This window comes from Buteo buteo, chromosome 2 (genome assembly GCF_964188355.1).
Source record: "Buteo buteo chromosome 2, bButBut1.hap1.1, whole genome shotgun sequence".
Classification (NCBI taxonomy): Eukaryota; Metazoa; Chordata; class Aves; order Accipitriformes; family Accipitridae; genus Buteo; species Buteo buteo.
Window position 1 is genome coordinate 34,216,613 of NC_134172.1, and position 19,007 is coordinate 34,235,619.

Sequence of the window (19,007 nt, forward strand, 5' to 3'; positions counted from 1 at the left end):
TCAGGACGTGACAGCCCCAGGGAACAGAAACACCTACCGCGCGAGGGCCGCACAACAGCTTGAACACTTTCTCCCAGCGGCGAACGCCAGAGAGCCGGTGGAAGCAGCGGCGGGCGCCGTCCCCGATGCGTGTCCTCGCTCCACCCCGCCGGCCTCTCCTCGGTGGGCCCGCACGGCGGGGCCCAGCGCCCCTCTCCCTTCGCTGGCAGGGGAGCCGGGCGGGAGGCAGGCGCATCCCCTCCCCGAGGGGCTGAGAGAGGTTACCAGCGGGAAGGGTGGCAAGGGGCGCGACGTGACCCGGCGGCTCCCCCGCAACCGGCCGCCAGCCAGTCCCCGCGGGGAGGCGGTGAAAGCCCCGCGGGGCCTAGGCCAGGCCAGGCCCGGCCCGGCGCGGCGGGGGCGGCAAGCGGGCCCCGTCTTCCCAGGCGCGCAGCGGGGCCCTTCCGCCCGCCCGCAGCCGCCGGGCAGGGCCGCGCTCCCGCGGCTCCCGGCACCCGCAGAGCCCCGAGGTGGCGGGGGGAGGCAGGGCTCAGGCGGCGGCCCGGGCACCGCCGCCCCCCTCGGCGGGCCGCGCCCTCCGGCCGCCGCTGCGCCCGCAGCGCCGCCTGACCGCGCCCGCCCCGGGCAGCCACAGCCCTCCGGGTTCCGTGCCCGAAGCAGCCTCCCGGGGAGCCTTCCCGCCCCTCCGCCCGGGCCAGACGCCCCCTCGGCGCTGTCCCCACCGCGGCCCGGCCCGGCCCGCTCGGCCCCCAGCGGCCGCGGCGGGGAGCGCGGCGCGGCGCGGCGCAGGCCGGCGGCCTCCCCCCGCCACCCCCCCCGCCGAGCCGAGCGGCTATTTTTAGTAAATCTCCTCGCGTCGCCACAGGCTGCGATCGCAGCGCGCAGCCCCTCGCCAGCTGCCGCCGCCCCGCCCCGCCCGCCGCGCACGGCACAGGCTGGCCCCGCCGCCGGCGCGATGGCCACCTAATCCCCGCGGCACTCGCCGCCGCAACTTTTTCCTCGCCGCTCCGCTCCTTCCCCCGCCGCCCCGGTGGAGGATGGCAGTTGGGGGAAGGACTGGAAGTTGCAGCCCGCGAGCGAAGAGATAAGGCGGAGGCGCGGGAAGGTGAGTGTCACCGCCCGGCCGCCGCTCCCCTCCGCTCCGCTCCGCTCCGCCCGGCCGCCGCTCCCCTCCGCTCCGCTCCGCTCCGCTCCGCCCGGCCGCCGCTCCCCTCCGCTCCGCCCGGCCGCGGCCGGCAGCGAGCGCGGGGCCGTGGGGGGCCGGCCGGCCGGTCCCGCCGCCCGGCCGTTGCCCTTGCCTTGCCGGGGTGGATGTTTTGGGACCTTTGGGAAGGTTTCGGGAACTTGGGCCGTGTCAGGGCGGGCAAGGTGGCGGTGGAGTGGGTGGGGGGCGGCCGCCCCCCGGCAAGTTTTGTTTCGCGGGAGCGCGAGTGGAAGAGGAGTTTTCCGTGCGTCTGTCCTGCCTGGCGTATGTGCGCCCCGCTGGGCCCGGAGGGGGGTCCCTTTGCGACCCCCTCCTCCTGTGGGGCCGTGGCCGTGTCGCGGGGTGCCGGGGGCACCGCCGGCAGCTTGGGGGGCTGTCAGGGGGCGGTCGCTGGAGCCTCACCGGGCGAGAGGACGGCGCCAGCTCCCCACGGTGGGCTGGGGAGCGGGGAGCTGGGGGAGGGCGTCGGGGGGAGCTGCCCCGTTGGGGGGGCCGAACATGTGGGGGCGGGCGGCGGGGGGCTCCCCTCGGGGACCGCCGCCGGCCGGTGTCGGCGGAGCTGCTGGGGCAGGCGGTGGGCGGAGGGCAGGTACGGTTGCATCCCGTCCCGGGTGCGTGGCAGGAGTTGTGTGTCGTTGCGTTTTCGGTGGCAAAGCAGCCTGTGTGTGTGTCTGTGTGTGTGCATCCCGGCAAGGGAACTTGCAGGGTATAGCAACGCTGGGCATCGGACGGGTAGTTGCTACTAAGGGTACGGTTGTTTTGACTCGGCTAAAATGTCTGAATTTTGGTCTGAAATGGAATGTAATAGCAATCAGTAATCATTCGTGCTTATCAGTCTTACAGAAAAAAAAACCACCCCGGGTATTGCTTGTCATGTACAAAACACGTATTCGTCTTTGAAAGATTTACACTGAGCCCACGGCAGTTTGTATTTTTAAGTGCTACAAAGAGGTCTAAAAACACTGTTAAACTATGTGAGAATGTAAGAGGGGAGAAATGTTTAAAACAAGCTGAACATTGAGAAAGAAGTAGCGAAGTGAATCGTGGAGACCTTTTGACATATGAAAATGGCATACGAATGTTCTTTTCTGATGCAAAAGCTGTTGAGAATCTCTGTCACAAACAGCACGGAGCAAGCACCGACACAGAAACCGAGGAATTTTAAATGTATTTGTCTTTCAACATTGTCAGCTTTAGTTCCTTGACATTTTGTTTTCTGTGACAGAAGAATAGTTTTGTGACAGTTATTCAAGATTTAATTTGCAAGCTCACAAAGGCCTGTAAGCTCTGCTGAGAACTCATGAACAAAAAAGGAAGGTATTTCACATTAAGCTTTTCTAAATGCTCTCTCCCTCTCCTATCTCCTCTCTCCCATTCCCCCCCATCCCTGGCTCCCCAACAGCTTCCCTAGACTTATTGAAGATATTTAAAATTATCTTTTTATTGAATATTTCTAAATTTTCTCTCATGTCCAATGCATGCCTGTATCAGTGGCCCCAACCCACATATGTTTTGTACCCAGAACGCCTACTTTGTTCGAAGAGAAATGCAGGCTTGTTCTCTGTCATAATACCGGAGCAGTCTTGGAAGGGAATTCCATCCCTTCATACACTTAAGTTGCATTGTTATTTGTATATAATAGATAGGTTTCAACTGCACATAACTTTCCACTGTCAATGGTGCAAATAATACGCTATTTTAACACTTCTTTTTCGTTACGATGGCAGAGATGTGATCCAAAACATTGGGTAAAAACCATGTCATGGCCCCAGAGAAAAGCTGCAGTCAGTTATATTTACCTGCCACTGGTGCCAGCTTCTTCATATAAATATTGAAATAGCTCTCTTTTGTATGAAAATGTCATTGTCAGTTCAGAATTCTGAAAAAGACAAAAACATGTCATTATACTTCCTGGTGACCAAGTTGATGCAAGTGCAGCACCATAGTTGAGCCTACCCAAAACACTGTTCTTGCTGTCAGATTCCTTTGTTTTTGGTTTCAAAGTCTATGTGAACATACAATACACCCAGATATTTTAAACCTGACATTAAAATGCCCATTTTGAAAACACTAGTGTTTGTTTTTTCATTAACCTGCTTTTCCACTAATAAAGAGCAGTCTACAGGATGAAACGGGAATAGTAGTTTGTAAGCTGTTGTGTATCTTCTGTTTACCACCATCTTCCTGTGCCCAGAGCAGTTTAAAAACAAAAGTAAAATAGTGTCTTTACTACTGAAAGTCTCAGTACATGCTTCATTTGGTGCAGTTGTTCCTATTAGAATTTTTCTGGGAAAATAGATAATGTTGTGATTGAATGGCATATATATTTTCTAATTTCTTAATAGAAGATAACATTAAAAAGAGATTCAGTTATAAAAGCTCTGTACTTTCTAAAAAGCATTTAAAGTGGAAAATAATTTTCAGTTGTTCATCTCGCTACCTGCGATAGTCCCATAGTTGTTGTCAAAAATGTAATTTGTATACTGAAAATTGATCAAATTAATGTTTACCCATCATGAAAATGATATGAATCCTGGTGTGAATTACCATGAATACTGAGGGTGACTAAATGTAGTTGGAATAGTTTCTTAGTATTCAGCTAGTACTTAGTAGGAGAAATGTAGTTGCGAAAATAATCGAATCCTGTTGTGTATGAAAAACTATAGCCAATGAAAAATGACAAAAAAGTTGGGATGTAGCCTAGACATCTCCAAAATGGTAAATTAAGCACATATTTACCAGACTGCATGTACTATTGTCTTTTTATATTCACCAGTATTCAGACTAGCTAATTTAAAGCTACTTAGGGTATGTGTATACAAACTGCAGTAGAAAATACTTCTGGTTTGCAGTGTAGTCATAGCTGAATCATGTAGCTGAGAGAGCTTAGTATATCTCAGGAGCGAGGTTTTTTTCCCTTTTACAGAAGAGGTTTAGATCAGATTTGCTGAGGATTATATGCTATGTCCTATATGCATACTGTTTACATGAAATTAACTTTCCACAGAAATTCAAGTTAAAAGAATGAGTATTTATCAGTTTTCCAGTCTCTTCAGGAGTGTATAAGAAAGTGTTCTTTCTGTTGCTGCATTTAAGTAGGAAGGTACATAATGTATTTGATGAGTTAAATTAAAGATAACTCTCATGTAAAGACAGAACATTGGACTATTCCATGATAAAAGATACTTGTTATGCGTCAAGGTTTCAGTAATGATTTCCGGAGAAGTAAGTATTTTTTTCAAGAGAAAGAAAGTTGCATTGCTGAATCACTTAAGGTTAGGTTGTTTACTGAAAATGATATGCGAGTTAGGCATTTGAGAGCTAACATTACTTGATGAAATCACCTTTCATTTACTCCTGTTGGTTTTGAGGTTTTGAATTAGGATGATCATATATGACCAAAGAATTTATCACTTATTTGATGTAACTTACTTGGATTGAATGTGTTATGTTGTGTATGTCAGCACATGCTGGGTAGGACTGCACTAGTGTTGACTGCATTATTACAACTTTTATACTGTTATGAAGTTTATTTGTACATGCTAATCCATAGCTTCATCTTCAAGCAACTTAAAAATTATAGCAAAACAGTGCTTAACTACTGTTCAAAAATAATGTTTCAATACTTTAGGGCCATGTTAAAATACTTCCAGCTACAAGGTATGATCTAACTTTCCTGTGAAGACATACCCAAACTTCTCCATGCTTCTCCATTTTTATACAATGCATAGTTATGTATTATTTTGCCCAAGAAGTTTGTCAATGCAAAAAGTTAACATGAGTTCAAAAACGATTTAGACAAATTCCTGGAGGAAAAAATGTATCAAAGGCTAGAAAGCCGAGACATAATGGTTCTGGATCAGAATGTCCCCAACCTGCAAATATTCTGGAGACTTCAGAGTATTCCAAGGAAGCACCATTACAAGATTGCATTGCGCTTACTCACTTTTCCTTACTCATTTGCTGTTGTGCGTCTGGGGACAAGATATTGGGCTAAACAGATCTTTGGTTTGATTAGGTTTTACTGTTCATACATTTTTACACAGTCAAGATTGGCAAGGTGAAATTATGCCATTTAGAAATTCCTTTATGGGGAAAAGTGATTGAAAACTTTTGTTACACAATCTTCGAGATTGGCTGTTTACTTGTCTTGTAAGCATTAATTCAATGTATTATGTAGATTATGAGCTGGGAAGGTAGGAAGCAAATATTTGTTCATATTTTCCAGTAATTTCTTGTTAATGGTGTTTTTCAATACAAATATTAACATTTATCACTCACAAATCATGATACGTTGTTGAAGTTCCTTTATAATGTCTAATAACTATCAGGATAGTTTGGTTTTAAAGCTATTGCGTAAATGTAAACTATTTTTGTTTAAGGAAATTAAATGGCCTTCAGCGAAGGTAGCTCAGAAGTGCCTGTAAGATGATGACTACTTACAGTACATCTTTTATTTGTCCCTAGTTCTTCAGTCTTGGAGTCGAAGATGCTGGATTCTGTATGTCTTAATTTGATTTCTGCTCTGAGACTCTCAGTCTTTGTTTTAGTTTATTTCAGTTCAAGATACAGAGTGTTCTTTCACTCCTGGGGCTTTGTTTGGACTTGAGTCCTGTATCTGGCTCAGGCTGAGCATGTGTGAGTCTCTACTGTCATGTTCACCAAGTCCGGCTTCTGTTGCCATGCTGTTTTAACCTGGAAGAGAGAAGAAGGCCTTGTCTAATGAGTGTCTTGAAAAGGTGGTGCTCGGTACACTAGAGAAACTGGCAGCCCTGAAGGGGAGGTCAGTCTTGTGTGCATGCAAGATATGAGAAGACTTGAGACTGAACTTATTCATAAAGAAGGTGGTGTGCTGCACAGTGCCTTTGGTGCCTCAACCTTCTGCAATACCAAGGGCCTTCCATTTGCAGCTCTGTGCTCTGCCTTTCCCTTGCAGCTCGGTAACCTTTCACCGAAGCTGCTGGGGCAGTGTCTCCCTTGCTGTCCTCATGCTGTTGGTCTCATACTGTTGTTCTCATGGCTTTGCACCTGTACACCCTGATGCCACTGTTATGTTAGGTTTCCTGTGGGAAGTGATTGCCACTGATGTAAGAGTCACTCTTTCACCATCCTTTTCTTGCACCGTTTTTTGCAGCTTTTAGTTTGCATTAGGAGAAAGACAAGTATCTGATAAGCGTTACCCAATAATATACACAAAGCTTAACGGACAGTTAGCTTGCAACATCAGCCTCTGATCGAAGACTATTCCAATCAGTGCTAATAGCATCATAAGTGGGGACAGGCAATAGGGTGTTTGAACAGATCATGAGGAAATCTATATAGTTTCTCTGGGAAGAGTAGTATGGTGGACCACCAGATGCACTGGAGAGGATGCCTGAGAGAGGATGTTTATTGGGGAGACCCTGTCAGTTCTCTTCTTGGCTAGCCACTGGAGGGAGTTTTGACTTTCCCCTTTCTATTTTCTCCTTTTGCTCTTCCAGTTCCCTTTCCCTTTTTCTGTGTTTTTTTCTTTTTATCTCTCCCCCCCCCCCCCCTTGTTTTTTTTCCCCCGGAATAAACTATTATTGGAGTTGATGCATGTCATCAGCTATAAACTCTACAAGTAAATCAAGAAGGGATGTAAAGATACTTACAGACTTGTAATGAGAAGTTTAGGTAGGTGTGCTGATAGATTGGTACATGATCAATTTATACCTGTTTAAATACAAATTATCTTATAACTTTCCTGGTTTTACTTTTTGGTAAAACAGAAATCATACATCCTCTAAGCTTTCATTTAGTCAGACTGAGTTTACCCTTCTGATTTATTTTCATGTAAGAATATCTCTATTCCTCCAGATATCTTTGTGCCCTTCTCTGTATCCTTTTCAATCTGAATTTATATTTCTTCAGCAAATGTGACCAGAATGGTAGTCTGTGCCTATAGAATTCTCATTAATGCCTTGTCCAAGGGTGGTAATACTCTATCTCTTTTATAAAAAGCTGAACTGATGTGTCCTAGGATGTTTTCAGGTCAAACTGGAAGTTTCATTTCCTGTTACTTTTTGTAGTGCTCATGATTACACTAAATAACAGAAGCATTCAAGTTGGAAGGGACCTTAGGAGGTCTGTAGTCCAACCTCTTGGTCAGAGTAGAGTCAACATTGAATTCAGACCATGTTGCTTAGGGATTTGTCCAATTTGGTCTGGAAAATCTCCAAGGAAAGAGATTCCACAACCTCTCTGGACAATCAGACCCAATACTTAATTATCCTCATAGCAATTTTTCTTCTTTTTGTTGAGACATAACCTCCCCATTTCCATTCATGACTGTTGTCTCTTGTTCTTGTGCCATACATGTCTGTGAAGAGCCTGGCTCCATCTCATTGGTAACCTTCTCATAGGCACTGTCAGGCTGATGTTTGGTTCCCGCTGAAGCTATCTTGTCTCCAGGCTGAACAAGCTCAGCGCTCTCAGCTTCTACTCACAGGGCAAGTGCTCCAGCCCCTGACTATCCTGGTGGACTCAGGAGGAGGCATCTTTCAGCTATTGGAAGCACCAAAAGTGGATGCAGTATTCCAAAGGAGGTCTAGTGCTTGAGTAAAGGGGAACCCTAAAACTTCGTATTGGTAAATCTACCAAGTAGTAAATAGCACAAGATTCTGAAAATCCATGAATAAGGCATTGAGCAGAACTGTACTGTCTTGACACCGTAAAATTAATACAAGCTATTACGTGCTCTTAAGAATTTGTTATTGCAGCTTACATAGAAACACAGTTTATCTGATAGTTCTTATCAGAAAAGTTCTTGAGTCATGATATTTTGGAATAGGGAAGTAATGTGACATTGGAATTTTAAAACACTTTACATGCATTCAAATATCTCCTTTATAGAAGCATATGAAGAAAATGACATGACACAGATAGTCTGTATGTCTAGGCTTTTAATTATACAAAACTCTTAATTATTCAAGTTTTTGACAGTTATCATTAAGTCACCAGGGTGCCTAACTATTGAACTGAAGCCTTGCTTTTGACAAGAGGTGGGTAAACTGCAGGTGTGAATTTTAAGATTTCCAAGGGAAAAAAAGAAGAAACACTAAATTCCAAATAGAAAATAAGCAGCATGCACATAGTAACTGTTTAGTGTGTAAAATGTATAAATTATTGATATTTTACTTGATTCATGGATAGATAGCTATTCAGTTGTTCATATATAGCTTAAAATTAGAGGAATATGCTGACAATATACAATAGATACAGTTATCACTTTAATCTTTTATGCTTCCTCTTTTGGTAGACAATATAACATTGTCTACATTGAATAATAAGCCATACTATTAATAGTAAGTGAAATTTTGATATTTCTGTATTGGAGTTGAAGGTGGGGTTTTTTTGGATATAAATAGTTACTCTCTATATTCTCTGAAAACATATTATAAATTCAAAGATCAGTGAGTTAAAATGGAAAATAATATTCAATAGCTAAAACAGATCATAAAGAGTCTTCTAATGTGGGTTAGATCTGCCCTGTTGACCTCCATCTTCCATACCAGGGATCTAGCTGGAGGTTGCCATTGGATCCTTTTTGGCCTCTGTGTACTCAGTTTTCCTTCCATAAAAATCAAAATAAGTAGGGAGCAGTGGGGAACTGAAGTTCAATCTCATCAACAGCAACAGAGTGAACACATGGTCAAGATGAAGTCCTGTGGCAATCAGGGCCACAGAGCGGACAAGAGTGAATAGTTTGGAGGGGAATCCAAACCAATATATGAGTCAGAGAAAGGTATTTTCATTTATAAATGAGATATCTAGGTTTAATTTATGGATACTGTCTGTAGTAGCAGCCTGGCAATCTGTTCCTCTTGCATGGGTACATTCCTTGCTTGAAGGTGGAAAATTTGCACTGAACGCAGAGCACTGTTGAACGTAATGTAACAAAGAAAAAGCTGAGTAAAACTTTTCAGAGGTGCTAGTTCTTCCTATTTCAAACATATTAGTCTCTTATGAAGATCTGTGAATGAAGTAAGCATCAAAGAGAATGTTCAGCTGCTCTCAATAAATCCAGGTTTTCTACAAAAAGTCTCTTGGAAGAATATGAAGTATCTATATTTGTTTGCTGTCACATACACCTTGTCTCCCACTCCATCTGGCTATACTTTTTTTCCTCCCCGAAAGAAAGAAGTTAAGAGTCCTGATCTGAAAATTTTATTGAATATTGTTATCTTTTAGTAATATGAAACAAAAGAGTACAAAGCTTTGGAAAATGAAGTTACTAAATGCTTTTTTTGGTCAAGAAGCTTTCATCAGATACTAGTGAAAAAGATACAGGATTAATGTGATTAATGGGTGTGTAACCCTAGGTTTTTACTGCATTTCAGTGATATACGTATGACTAGAGCAATACCAGTCTATTAATGTGATGAAAATTCTTTAGGACTTCTGAAAGCTGATCAACCATTCTTTTTGCTTGTGCTAATGCATGTCATTGATACTGATTCAGATTATGAAGAAATTGCAGATTTCAAAAGAAGGTGATAGGAATGGGTATCTCTAAACAATTTGCTGAGGAGGATACTGATTTTAACAGTGTTAGGACCTCAATTGAAAATAATGAGATCAGGATGTCACCTTTGCACATGAAATTTTCACCTCTTGATGGGCTATTTGTATTGGGAGAAACAGGTAAGATTACAAGGAGAGCTTGTGAAAGCCCTGTTCAGTGTTCAGATCTACTGAAGACATGCACTGTGGAAGACTGTAGTATAGTCATCTCTTTCCCAGCCAGGAGCAGAAATGGCAGGGAGCATGGAAGTTGTTGGGATTGCAGCTGGCAGCAGTTAAGTGCTCATTTAGTCATTAGAGCTACCCAGAGAGGCTGATAGAATTTAGATAGACCATCAAAGCAGTGGAGGAGCTAAAAAAGTGTATAAAAAATAATTCTTGATGATTCTTCTTTGCCATCTTTTGTCAGTTACCTTTAAATAATTTTAACAGATTTTGGCATGCACTCTAGGTACGTTTTCCCTACACCAAAATATCTGCATGCTTCTGTCCCCCCCATCACTAGTTTTCCTTAGTGATGCCTAAATATAAGTTTGTAGCTTCCTCAGTGTATTCTGATTACATGAAAACAGAGTGTGGTGGTATGCGTAGGAGATTTTTTTGGGTGTCTGGCAAATGAAATCATTTTTCTCTAGGCCACAAAGTAGCAACAGAGCTGCTTCCACAATTTCACTGCAATTTTTATGGAGAGTCTGTATACATAGCATGTGAGAAATGTGAAAGTGCCGATTGACTTTGTAGTGACAAATTGAGTGTCATTTTTGACTCTGCTTCCCGTTTACTTATCCTCAGAATGGTCATCAGTACTTTTGGAGAGAGCTGCTGGGATGTTTGTTGCCTGTGAAGTCTGTATGCCTAATTTCTCCTCACTCCTTTCATTTCTGTGGAGCGTTTGTATTGCTATCTCTGTAAGAAGAGACTGGGCTGGGGGAGAGGACAGGAGACACAACTGAGAGCCTGTCTTTTTAAGGTGACATTTGGGCCATAACTTAGGTTTTATGTGTGGAAGTGTCAGAAAGATCAAAATACACTTCTGTATAGATAATGAAGCAACATAATAATTCCATTATTGTTTTAAGAAAAAAAGCTATGTATTCTTTGCAGTGATTTCAGTCTAAGTACTTCAGCAGAGAGCCTGAAAAGGCATATTTTTCATGTTTTAAGGCCACAGAAATATAATCAAAACAAATGAAAAGTAAGCTAGATGAAAAAAAATACTTCAAATTATGCTTGGCTGCTCTGATGGAGGGTGACTTTCTTGCATGAAATTGATTAACTGTGATATGTAAGCTGAAGTATTTCTCTTAAATCATCATATGATTGCTTCTTTTTCAGGTCCCTATTGTTATAGTACTTATACAGGGATTCTGTATTACTCTCCTTTGTGAAAAAGAACACTATATAGCTTCCTGCTCCAGATATGTTAAAATCAAGATAATAAAAAGACCAAAATCTGTTGTGATATATAGTTATATTCTAGAGTGAATGGGAGCTGCATAGATTGCCAAGGGCAGAACTGGGGTCTAATCTGTTTATCTTTTGTTCATATTTGTTTTTTTTTTTTTTTTTTTTTTTTTTAAAGTCATACGTCATGAAGGGATGTGGAATATGTGCTAAGCACACACAAATCAAAGCAAAGGCTATGACTCTTCATCCTTAAAGCGGTTACTGAACGTGAGTGCACTGATCTGTCAGATTTTCATATGCAGGCTATTATTCTCTTATCTACAGACTTTTTCCACTAATGTTGCTGCTTCAGTTAGGCAAAGGAATAATTAACTATGCTGATATTAACAGAGCTGATATTACTGACACATATCGAGGTAAATAAAATGAGAATCTGACTTGCATCAGATTGAAAATGTGTTAGCTAGCGATTCAGTCTAATTATACTGAATTAAATCTAATTGCATATCGTCATCCAGTCCCCAGAATTTTAATAGTAATTGGATTATCACACTTTGGATGATTTTTAAAAATCTGAAGCATAATGTAAATTCTGTGGAACTTTTTCTGTAAAATTTAAGCTTCTGGAAAAACTAAGGACTGTGTAAAGACAATTACCCATTTTGGTCAGGAAGCTTTTGTCAGAAACTACTAATAAATACATAGGATTAATGTGAATAATCAGTGTATAACTCTAGGTTTTTCACCTGTTTTATTATATATTACAATACTTTATTATGTAATACAGAATTAAAGAAGTTTCATATTTTATTATGAAAGGGGATACTAATAATAGTATTTCTATTTTGAAAGATGACTGCTACTTTTGAATTCTCTAGGTTTACCCTGCTGTAGAATAGTGTTGGCTGTGGCATCACTAGAACTACAAATATAGATACAATTTTTGTGTAGAAGATGGATGAAGAAATAATTGTCCCTGAATCAGGAATTTGTGTGGTTCTAACCATTTTCCAACTGGTTAATTGTTTAAAGTCAAAGTAATGCTGTGTATATGGGCAGTAAGCATTGGTGCCACATAGCAAATGGTACTTGAAACCAGTTATGTTTCATTCTGCATCCATCTCTAAAAAAGTATTAATTAGACACTAAGAACAGTGCTGCCAGAAGAAATAAAGGGAAATTTAAGGAGTGAAAAATATTTTTTTTTAATCTGGAATAGATGAGGAAGGTCTTTGGTTTAGTAACTGCAAGCTTACTCAGTGCTGTGGTTCCTGTTTCCTAACAGTAATAGATTGGAATTCTGTTGTTTTGCTTTACATTGATTTTTTCTTTTGCAGTACTTCTGAAAATTAATAGAAGCTTTGCCTATTTTATTACAGTTCTGTAGTAAAAGGAGAAAAAATAACTTTCATCCTAAGAATTGCATGTGAGAATAAAGCCAGTAAAATCTTAATGATTTAAGTGGAAGTGAGTATTTCTGGGAAGCAAATGGAGGCTTTGGACTTGGATATAAGAGCTAATATAGACAACTGGATTAGTCAAGATCATATTGGCTGATGACAACTAGAAAATACTCAGAGCCAACCAATGTCACTGACAGAGAAGTATTACTTGGGAGCAATAGGAAGTGAATATATAACCAAAGATCATCTCCATCCTGCCTCTAACTTCACCCTGGGAGCTTCAAGAAGAGGTCACTACAGAACTGTTCTCCATGGCATGGTATCTTGGATCTGTTCCAGAGAGTCTCATTTTTTTTCTCTCTCTTACTTGATCAAGAGTCATAGCCAGGTTCATACCAACACCTTATATACTGTGGAAGGAAAACATCCCTTTCACATAGCTATGAGATATATCATGAGTCAGATAAATATTGAAAGAGCTAATGGAGTCTCAAAGTAAAAAAAAATAAAATTTCACCACTTATTTGTAATTTGAATACCCATATTCCCATTGTGCTGGAAATGTATAGGATGTACAGAGTTGAATAATTAATGCCTGGATAGGCAACAGCATCAAATAATAGTGAAGCCTGATTATTTCTTGATTTTTTTTTTTTTTTTCCTTTTTGAAGGCCCACTCTATTTTGGGGCTGAGTTCCTGATTAGAAGGAGTCATCTTTCATGTCCCAATAGAAATAAACTAGATTTAATAGTATAATAGAATTTATTCAATATTCAATGCATAATTCCTGGAATGAAAAAGGATCAACAGAAGAGCCCTCCATTCTGTGTAAGGTTGTAAAATCTGTCATTTTGTTACAGAATGGGCTGTATTTTCCCTTATTTCTTATTACTGACACAGAGAAGGTAATTACAGCTTTGTGTATAAGCACTGGAGACAATTTGGAGTCAATTGAATAACTGAAGTAAAGAAGCTGAAGGAGAGAAGGCACTTTAAACACCTTGTTTTTTAGAATAATGAGGTATGAAGAAACTGTCGCCTCACCTGTATGAGAAAGACCTAAACTCTACATTCCTCTCTACAATAAGGTTAAATGCAGTCAATTTCAGTCTGCTGTTTCAGTAGCAAAGGAGGACATTTTTCACATGAATCATGCAAAAAGAATGTTTGTTTCTTTATAATTTTATTCAAATTTCAGTAACCCTCGAATTACTGTGTCCTGTGGACATAAATACTATTTAGATAAAGCGGAATGCTATGACTATGTCTAAGCACGTAGAGTTTTATCCATGATTGCTCATGAAGGCTGGGATTTGTCTTCCTGCACAGAGAAACATTAGATGCCACTCTAAAACTATGAATCTGAATTGAGTTGTGGCAAAATTACTCCTAATTATAGGACTAATTTCCCTATGTGTACAACTTTGTATCCTCTAGCTGCTCAGGCCTACATCCCAAGCTGTTGCATCTCTGCAGGCTCATCTAGATGTCTAAGCATTCTTAAGCATGCAAGGTGCTGGCATTATTGTCCAGCAATCCAATTAATTTTTTTACTTTTTTTCTTCCATCTTCTGACTACTTCGCTGCACCAGATCCCGTAGAGAAGGGCTGGAGTCCAGTAGTATTGCAAGGTGCCTGTGTGCGTTGTCTCTTCTCAAATCCATTGTAGACCAGCTGGTTAAAACAATGATGAGAGGAAGCATATTACCCAGGGAAAACAGCTGGCCGGTATGTTGGCCTAGTGGCTGTGTAGTCATGGGAAGTCACAATGGTATTACGTATTCGCACTAAGGGGCACACACTGAGCCAATATTGATACATTCCGTGCTGGTACAAGAGCTTCTTAGACATGATGATTCTTCCTTTTGTGAGTAAGGATGTTTTCTTTCCCTATATTTTTCCCCACAGCTTTTTCCCAATCTCTGTGACGGCCTGAGTCCCAGTCTGTCTCACAGCTCTAAACAGAAAGCTGTCTACCAACCATAGGCAACCAGTGTGGACAAGTCTTATCCTAATTTTTTCTGTCTTCTGGCCTGAATAATGACTTTTGGATTACAGGCCTCTTAGTGACTCAGACTCAAGAGGGGCAACTCGCAGTGGGAGGTGAAGGAGAAAGAAAAGCTCATCTTTTCCTGAGACAAGTCCTGCCATTCTTAGCATCCAAATCACAGAAGCCCTCTGGACAATGAGTGGATTCTTCCAAGACAAGCAACGGCCACCATTCAGCTCTGCCTGCAACTTCTAATGCTTCTTGTTCAGCCTTCATGAAACTCCAGCTATATGCCAGGAGAACGTCTGCATGTTGCCAACCTTTGATGGCAGGAAGGAGGTGACAACCAAAGTAACACAGGCTCCACAGACTGAAAACAGCAAAGCTCAAGCAGCATCCCACCGTTGTTTAATGGACAAGTGATTACTAGCTTACAGCACAGGGTTCTGGACAAGCCGAATACGAAACTTGGAGACAGTAGAGAGGCATGAGTGCCTTCTCAAGTGTCTTCAGCAGTTGGTGCTCCAAGCCTAACTAGAGATATCAGTAGAGTATGCTTAAGCAGTGTGAGTGTGTGCTCTTAGCATGGACAGTCAGCAGTTATGGCCAGGTCTCGCCCATGTTACAAATTCAAAACCAGCTTAGGTTTACTATTTATTCCTCAAATCTCTGGTTCTCCAGGTTGGTAACTTCCCATGTGATTCTGATCCTTTGTCTGCTCATGACCAGGAAATAGGTCTGAGCAATGCCTGGCGTGTTTAAGATAAGGGGAGTGAGCAAGCGTCTGGAGACAGTAGTTGTGAGCTTTGACTTTGCAGACTATGAAATACATCCTGGATAGGGGACCTAGAGGAAAAAATGGCTTAAAGCAACTTGGTAATGCTCCGTCTTTATTTTGTGTGTTTCTAGACTGAGCTGAATAAGTGGATCGAGACACTTGGTTCAAGTCCCCCTCCTTCAGAGTGGAGTGGACGCTCAAAAGTAGCAGTCGTGTGCTCTCTCTATGTCAACGCTGCTTCACTTGATGATCTGTCCCAGTCATATCCAGGAGAGAGCTGATGTAGCAATGCTAGAAGTGGGATAGCTGTGTTTGGTCTGAAATCAAGCCTGGAGGTTCTGCTGTGTAAGAAGTTTTCCTGTTTTGCATCTCTTAAGTAGTTAGGTGTCTACTGAGCTGCAGGCAGGCAGTTCCAGTAGAGAACAAGAATGCTGGGAGAACTGGAGTCTCTCGAGCTGTACTCAAGAGGTCACGGTGGTACTTCAGTGCGGGGCTTCATTACCTGCCTTTCATGGTAGAGTTGTAAGTCCTTGTTTCCCTCTTGTTCTGCAGCTGGAGGATGGTTGTATGTAAAAGCTCACATGTTCTCCTCCTGTGAGATAGGGGTGGTAAGATAGGTCTGAATTCCCCCAGTTCTGGGGTCTGGCAATTGTGTAGGATATACAGCCTATCACATCTGGCTTTTTCTTCTGCTGAATCAGATTAAGTTACCTGTACATGCGTCTAGCCTAGAACTTTGCTTCTCTGAGGCAATTTTCATGTAAGAGCAAGTTTTGGGACGATGAGTGGGAAGGGATAGTTCTGACTTTTTCAGGTGTTACCTTCCATGTTTTTACTGCTTGGGCAGGTTGTCTCACAAATATCTAAAAGAGCATGTGTGTCCTCTAGGCAGAACCTATGTATCTTTATCCTTGAACTTCCTTTCTGTCTGTTGTGGTTTAACCCCAGCCAGCAACTAAGCACCATGCAGCCACTCACTTGCTCCTCCCCCCTCACAGTAGGATGGGGAGGAGGATTAGAAAAAAAAAAGTAGAACTCATGGGTTGAGGTAAGAACAGTTTAATAACAAAAATAAAATAACTAAAATAAACTAAAATAATTTAATAACAACAATAATAATTGTAATGAAAAGGTATATAACAAAAAGAGAGAAATTAGACCCAAGAAAAGACAAGTGATGCACAATGCAATTCCTCACCACCCACTGACTGATGCCTGAGCAGTGATCTGCACCACCCGGCCAGCTCTCCCCAGTTTATATACTGAGCATGACGTTCTGTGGTATGGAATATCCCTTTGGCTAGGTTGGGTCAGCTGTCCTGGCTATGCTCCCTCCCAGCTTCTTGTACACCTGCTCGCTGGCAGAGAATGGGAAACTGAAAAATCCTTAACTTGTTGCCAAGTAGTGCTTATCCTACCTAAAACATCACTGTGTTATCAACATTATTCTTGCATGAAATCCAAAACACACTGTACCAGCTACCAGGAAGAAAATTAACTCTATCCTATCCAAAACCAGGACACTGTCTAAACGGCAAAATTAGTAGCTGTAGACACAAACTTAGTCTAGTTCTTCCTCAGCACCTTAGGGGAAGTCAGTGAGATCCAGGAAACTTGTCTGAGGGATCTGAGGATTTGTTTCTAGGCTGTGCCTCTGGTATGGGTCTGGGAGAAGGTCCTGAGGCAGGAGAGGTTGTCTGGAGATTATTCTGGCGCTTCACTGAAGGTGCCCCGAGGACACACTACCAGGGCTGGTGGCAGCCTCTAAATGTTTTATACAGAGCTTCGTGGAAGGGGCAGATGTTGCATGAAGCCCAGGATAGTGCTCACAATTTCTGGATACTGAACTTTTTTCCTTCTTCTGGAGTACCTGACGTATGACCACGAAATTTACTGGTAGCGCAGTTATATATCCACATGTGGCCATCCAAATGTGGTTGCATATGGCTCCTAGATCTCCCTGTTGCTATATAATCTGTACCACCCCGACTTGTGCCAAGGGATTTCCTTTAGAAATGAAACGGCTGTTTCTCTAATTCTCACACACAAGCTTTGGTAGAGGCTTGCTATGGAGAGGGTGAGTTATGATGGCGTGGCAGAACGTTTTTTAGCTTGTTCTTTGAATGTTTTTCCTAGAAGGTTGCCTTTTAAATGATACCAGTGTGTTTCTTTCTGAACTGAACATTTGAGGAAGCAGGTGAACACAAAGTATTCAGCAAGTGCTACAGAAAGTATCACATTTGTAAAGATATTAGTGAAGAACTTGCTAATAACACCACTGCTTCTCTGAGCTCTAAGTACACTGCTATTGCTTGAAGAGGTTACTTCTTTTTTCTGCTCAGAGTGATCATAATGATTCATCCTTCCCCCTGTGGCATTTATGGATCCCTTCTGTCAGATCTCATTTAGATTAGATACACCATCAAATGTAGATATGAAGACAAGTTATAATGTGAAAAAAGGATCTCGGTTCAGCTCTTATTGGCATAGGTAAGTGACAGCTCAGAGGTTTCTGGGCTTAAGTCAGGCTGATGCATCTAAATCATTTAAGACTCTTAAACAATAATTACTGGTTCTTCTTCTTAACTGTTTTCATGCATTCATAAGGGAAAATTCACCTACAGTTGCTATGAAATTAACAGTAAGCATGCAACCAGATGAAAAAAGAAAAAGTGGTTCTTTATCTCTTTCCTCTAAGTGAGCTTTTAATTTTCTGGATGAATGCTTTTTCAAAAATACAACTTTGTCTTTCAAATTCCTCTTTCAAACTACCTGTTTTAGAAATGCTTCTCTTTCTTCCAACTCATTTCTCCTTCCTGCTGTGTAGTTTCTTGAATGCATTGTAAAAGCACTCATGCTGTGGTCACTCTTCCTTAGAGTAGTTTCCACAGCATTTTGTCTTTATATCACAGTCGTACCTCTGATGAGTCCTCGTTGCACCGAGTGGGATTACTTTTTCAGTGTTTGTGGATTAAATTCTCATAGAGATTTCACTTTTCTCTCCAGATGCTTCTATGAGCTGTGAGGATTTTTTGTCTTAGAATTCTTAAACACAGTATTTTGTGTAGAAATGTTCAGATACCTGCAATTTTGAATATTGCACCTTTTACCACTTGATTTCTTTCATAGGGCTTTAAACTGAACTTCTTTCTTTCTAAAACACGTCATACCCCTTTAAAATCAAATTAATGTAATTGAAAGTAATGGATTCCATAGTAAAGTGTACTTAAAACAGTGTTCAACAAAGCCATTTTTGCTAAATAAAAATTTTAAGCTGCTATTTATTAAAGCATGTGGTATGGCAATCTTGTGAAAAGAATGAAATACATTATTACAATATATACAAGCAATATTACTGAATGAAATATATTTGTACATACATACAGGATGTACAGAACTTAATTTCTTGTCTGTACAATTTAGTTTTCATTTATTTTCACATTTATTGTAAATGCCAGCTAACACAGAGGAAAAGTGTCACACACCTAGTACCAGCAAATGGAATACAGTAGGGAAGTTATAGTCAGTTATTACATTTCATATATAAACCCATACGGTGAGTTGATGTTATAAGAAATAAATGTGTCTGTTAAATCTAGTCTTATACTTCGAAGTTTGTTCCTTTCAGATTTTGATTTCATAATTTAGAACTTGGTCCTGCAAAACATATGCTGAAGTAC

General features: G+C 41.8%; 1 protein-coding gene across 5 annotated transcripts in view; it reads left to right on the forward strand.

Moving 5' to 3' along the window:
- The first annotated feature begins 889 nt into the window (after positions 1 to 889).
- Positions 890 to 19,007, forward strand: part of HDAC9 (histone deacetylase 9) — a 491,076-nt gene continuing 472,958 nt past the window's right edge. For 2 of the 5 annotated variants that reach the window (XM_075050424.1, XM_075050431.1), the window contains exon 1: positions 890 to 1,105. The gene's annotated coding sequence lies outside the window, so the exon portion shown is untranslated. Of the gene's footprint in view, positions 1,106 to 10,975; positions 11,423 to 19,007 lie in introns of those variants that run through there. The other 3 variants (XM_075050409.1, XM_075050417.1, XM_075050402.1) reach the window with 2 other exon arrangements.